This window comes from Chiloscyllium punctatum, chromosome 10, assembly GCF_047496795.1.
Source record: "Chiloscyllium punctatum isolate Juve2018m chromosome 10, sChiPun1.3, whole genome shotgun sequence".
Classification (NCBI taxonomy): domain Eukaryota; kingdom Metazoa; phylum Chordata; class Chondrichthyes; order Orectolobiformes; family Hemiscylliidae; genus Chiloscyllium; species Chiloscyllium punctatum.
Genome location: NC_092748.1, coordinates 117,813,462 through 117,819,461, shown reverse-complemented (window position 1 = coordinate 117,819,461; position 6,000 = coordinate 117,813,462).

Sequence of the window (6,000 nt, the reverse complement as noted above, 5' to 3'; positions counted from 1 at the left end):
TCCCAACTCCTGTACTCAACATTCTGACCAATAAAGGAAAGCATACCAAACGCCTTCTTCACTATCCTATCTACCTGCGACTCCACTTTCAAGGAGCTATGAACCTGCACTCCAAGGTCTCTTTGTTCAGCAACACTCCCTAGGACCTTACCATTAAGTGTCTAAGTTCTGCTAAGATTTGCTTTCCCAAAATGCAGCACCTCACATTTATCTGAATTAAACTCCATCTGCCACTTCTCAGCCCATTGGCCCATGGTCTTATACATTTCTATAAGATCTCCCCTCAGTCTCCTACACTCTGAAGAAGCTTGTCAAACCTCTTCCTGTAACTCAGACCGTTGAGTTCTGGCAACATCCTTGTAAATTTCTTCTGCACTCTTTCCAGTTTAATAACATCCCTCTCGGTGACCAAACATGCCTCATTCAAGATGACCAGATCTAAAATAAAAGGCCTTACTGAAATCCATATAGTCTACATGGATCACTTCACTCTCATCAACATTCCTGGTTACTCTCATACACAAACCCATGCTGACTACTCCTAATCAAACCCTGTCTTTCCAAATGCATGTACATCATATCTCTCAGAATCTTCTCAAGTAACTTTACCACAAATGTTAGGTTTACTGGTTTATAGTTCTCAGGTTTTCCTTTGCAGCCCTTCTTGAATAAGGATGCAACATTCACTACTCTCCAGTCTTCCGGGTCTTTGCCCGTGGTTAACAATGATGCAAAAATATCAGCCAGAGCCCCTGCAATTTCTTCTGTGGCATGTTGCAGGGTCCTTGGATATATCTGATCAGGACCAGAAGATTTATCCAGCTTCATACATCCTAATCCATTCAACACCTCCTCCACTGTGATGTGGATTATGTCCAAGATATCACCACTAACCTCCCCAAGTCTTCATGTCTTTCTTCACGTAAACACAGAGGAGAAATATTCATTGAGGACCTCACCCATCTCCTGTCTACACATACATGTCCATTTTGGTTCTTGAGGGGTCCTATACTCTCTCTAGTTAGTCTTTTTCCTTTAATATATTTAAAGAACCTTTTTAGATTCACCCTAATCGTCACAGCCAAGCATATCTCATGTTCATTGAGCTTATAGAACATAGAACAGTACAGCACAGTACAGGCCCTTCAGCCTTCAACATTGTATCAATCTTTCATACTACTCTAAGATCAATATAACCTATATACCCTTCATTGTACTTAATTCCATTTGACTATCCAAGGGTCGCTTAAATGTCACTAATGTATGTGACTCTACTTCCACTGCTGGCAGTGCATTCCACACACTCACCACTCTCTGTGTAAAGAACCTACCTCTGACATCTCCCCTAAACCTTCCTCCAATTACTTTAAAATTATACCCTCTCATTATAGACATTTCTGCCATGGGAAAATGTCTCTGGCTATCCACTCTATCTGTGTCTCTCAACATCTTGTGCACCCTCTACTGTCACCTCTCATCCTTCTTCGCTCCAATGAGAAAAATCTGAGCCCCCTCGACCTTTCTTCATAAGACATGCCCTCCAATTCAGGCAGCATTCTGGTAAATCTCCTCTGCACCTTCTCTAAAGCTTCCACATACTTCCTATAATGAGGTGACAAGAACTGAACACAATATTCCAAGGGTGGTCTAACCAGGGTTCCATGGAGCTGCAGCATAACCTCGCGGCTCATTAACTCAATCCCCCTGCTAAGGAAAGCCAACACATCATACACCTTCTTAACAAACCTATCAATTTGTGTGGCAACTTTGTGGGATCTATGGACATAGACCCCAAGATCTCTCTGTTCATCCAGACTGCCAAGAATCCGGCCTTTAACCTGATATTCTGCACCCAAATTTGACTTTCCAAAATTAATCACTTCACACTTTTCCACATTGAACTTCATGCCACTTATCAGCCCATTTCTGTATCCTGTCAATGTCCCACTGCAACCTACAACAGTCCTCCACACTATCCACAACTCCACCAACCTTAATGTCATCAGCAAACTTACTTAACCACCCTTTCACTTCCTCATCCAAGTCATAGAACATAGAACATTACAGCACAGTACAGGCCCTTTGGCCCTCAATGTTGTGCCAACCTGTGAAACCAATCTCAAGCCCATTTAACGTACACTATTCCATTTTCATCCATATGTCTATCCAAAGTCTGAAAGTTGGTGAGTCTACTACTGTTGCAGGCAGTGCATTTTATGCCCCTACTCTTCTCTGACTAAAGAAACTACCTCTGACATCTGTCCTACATCTGTTACCCCTTAATTTAAAGCTATGCCCCCTCATGCTAGACATCACCATCTGAGGAAAAAGGCTCTCACTGTTCGCCCTATCTAACCCTCTGATTATCTTCTATGTCTCAATTAAGTCAACCTCTCAACCTTCTCTCCAATGAAAACAGCCTCGGGTCCCTCAGCCTTTCCTTGTAAGACCTTCCCTCCATGCAACATCTTAGTAAATCTCTTCTGAACCCTTTCCAAAGCTTGCACATCCTTCCTATAATGCAGTGACTAGAACTGTACACAATACTCCAAGTGTGGCCACACCAGAGTTTTGTACGGCTGCAGCATGATCTCATGGTTCCAAAACTAATAAAAGCTAACATACCGTATGCCTTCTTAACAACCCTATCAACCTGTGCGGCAACTTTCACGGGTCTATGTACATGGACACCGAGATCTCTCTGCTCATCTATACTACTAAAAATCTTATCATTACCCCAGTACTCTGCATTCCTGTTACTCCTTCCAAAGTGAATCACCTCACACTTTTCTGCATTAAACTCCATTTGCCACCTCTCAGCCCAGCTCTGCAGCTTATCTATGTCCTTCTGTAACCTACAACATCCTTCAGCTCTATCCACAACCCTACTGACCTTAGTGTCATCCACCTACAACGTCCTTATCCAGGTTGTTTATAAACATGATAAATGGCAGATCCTTGCGGTTCCCCACTAGTAACTGAACTCCAGGATGAACTTTTCCATCAACCACCACCTTCTATCTTCTTTCAGCTAGCCAATTTCTGATCCAAACCGCCAAATCACACTCAACCCTATACCTCCATATTTTGTGCAATTGCTTCTCATAGGGAACCATATCAAATGCCTTACTGAAATCATATACACCTCATCAACTACTTTACCCTCATCCACCTGTTTGGTCACCTTCTCAAAGAACTTAAGTTTTGTGAGGCATATCCTGGCCTTCACGAAACTGTGTTGACTATCCCTAATCAACCTGTTCCTTTCTAGATGATCATAAATTCTATCTCTTATAATCTTTTCCAACACTTTACTCACAACCGAAGTAAGGATCACTGATCTATAATTACCAAGGTTGTCTCTACTCCCCTTCTTGAACAAGGGAACAACGTTTGCTATCCTTCAGTATTCTGGCACTATTCCTGTAGACAATGATGACATAAAGATCAAAGGCAAAGGCTCAGCAATCTCCTCCCTGGCTTCCCAGAGATCCCTATGATAAATCCCACCTGGCCCAGGGGACTTACCTGTTTTTACACTTTTCGAATTGCTTACACCTCTTCCTTGTGAACTTCAATTCCATCTAGTCTGATCACCTGTATCTAGTATTCTCCTTGACAACATTTGTTTCTTTCTAGCGTGAATACTGACGAAAACTATTCATATAGCGCTTGACCTATCTCCTCTGACTCTACGTGCAACTTCCCACCACTATCCTTGATCGGCCCTAATCTTACTCTAGTCTTTCTTTTATTCCTAATATAGAAAGCCTTAGGGTTTTGCTTGATCCCATCCACCAACGACTTATAATTAAATGTTTTCAACTAAATTGTGCAATTCTACTAAAACAAGTCAGGCCTTGTAGGCTTGTGTGATGGTAGAACCTGACACATGAAACTTAAATCCATGTTTTCATTGATGAGCATACATCTCAAGTTATTCAATAGCCAGCAATGACACCAGACTGCCTAAGAAACCTACAGGCCCATAAAAGTTAAATAAACCAAACCAGCAAAGAAAGGTGCTAACAAAACTTGAAAGCTCGGAATCCTGCCAGAACGTGTTCGCTACTAATAGTAAGCAGCAGATTGAGAGTTAATTATTGCAATTAAATGGTGCTGTTCCCCCACTGGTAATCAAATATTCTTAATTCAATTACACTTTACAATTATTTCTATTCTATCGATCACTGGTGATCAAGTGTGTGCATTTACGCAGCACACAGAATACAATAAAATGTTCCACTGTGGTGCATTGGAGCATTTTCAAAAAAAAGACCATAACAGATAGGAACAGCTTTGTAATTATTCTGATATAAGCTTAGCACAGATATTTTCAACTCAAGTTTCTCCCTCTCATACTGAATTCTATATTATACCATGTTCTGGCCTCTGTTTTCTTGGGTATCTATTACTCTGAGATCATTTATTAAACCTGTCTGAAATGATCAGATGACCCTGAACATAAAGAGCTAAATTTTAAAGAGGGGAAAAAGAGGTGGAGAAGATAATTGCTTATGGAGGGAATACAAAAGCTCAGTCAAAATGGTTACCATGGTGCAGCATGGCATAGTTCCTCAATGGTTAGCACTGCTGCCTCACAGCACCAGGGACCCAGTTCGATTCCACCCTTGGGCGACTGTCCATGTAGAGTTTGAACATTCTTACCATGTCTGTGTGGGTTTCCTCCAAGTGTTCCAGTTTCCTCTGACAATTCAAAGATGTGCAAGTTAGGTGGTTTGGCCATGCTAAATTGCCTATAGTCTCCAGATGTGCAGGCTAGTTGATTAGACATGGGAAATGCAAGGTGGCAGGGGTAGGGAGGGATGCTCCTTGAAGGGTTGGTGTGGATTTGATGGGCCAAATGGCATACTTCCTCACTGTAGGGATTCTATGATTGAATTAAATCAGGAAAGGGCACCATGCTAGAAATGGAGAAAACAAATATGTCTGAAAATTGTAGAAGTGATGGGAGGTTAGGAGAGTGGGAAAGGTTATAGCAAAATATAACCAACTGAAGATAATGTAAGTTGTCTGACCACAGATCTCAATGTAACTGCCTCACCTCTTCATACTACTGGGGTCACCCTCATCTGCTACCTACCCTTCCCTCTTCCCAATCTGATCCCTGCAAGCTGACTTGCTTGGTGGGAATGCTCCTTTTGGTGATTCCTCCTTTTCAAACTCACTTAAGGTCAACTGGTAATACAACAAAAACTATGCCTGTGTGCACACTATGTGAATTGTTTGCATGATGTTATATATAATTGCAATATCCACTTCCATTGGGAGGGTTGGAGGTTCTAGGAGAAAGGGAGGATTGCAGATGCTGGAGATCAAAGCCGAGAGTGTGGAGCTGGGGAAGCACAGCAGATCAGGCAGTATCCGAAGAGCAGGAGAGTCGACGTTTTGGGCATAAGCTCCATAGCTGATGAAGGGCTTATGCCTGAAACGTCGATTCTCCTGCTCTGAGGGTTGGAAGTTCTAGTTTGAATCTCCATACTCCAGAGTAGATAAACTCCACTGTTAAAACCAACTGAACCTCTATGCTTCAATGTAATTAAAAATATAAAATTGAAGTATATCATAATAATGACTTTAAAATGAAGTCAGTACCACGTATGTGCATTTTGGCCCAATAGTCCGAAGCATTTCATATTCGTTTTTGCAAAATGTGGTTATATTTACTGTCTAACCTTGGTTAGGAGCAAGTGAGGGCTGCAGATGCTGGAGATCAGAGTTGAAAAGTGTGGCGTTTGAAATGCACAGGAGGTCAGGCAGCATCCGAGGAGCAGACGAATTGACGTTTTGGGCATTCCTGAAGAAGGACTTATGCCCAAAACGTTGCTTCTCCTGCTCTTCAGATGCCTTTCATGTCTATCCATGGTTGCCTGAGAAGGCAATTTTAAAAAGTAGTGCTGTGACATTTTCTTTGAATCGCTGGGTGATGTTGTTTCCATACTGAAGTTGAGTAGGAAATTCCATGACCTATGATGAAGG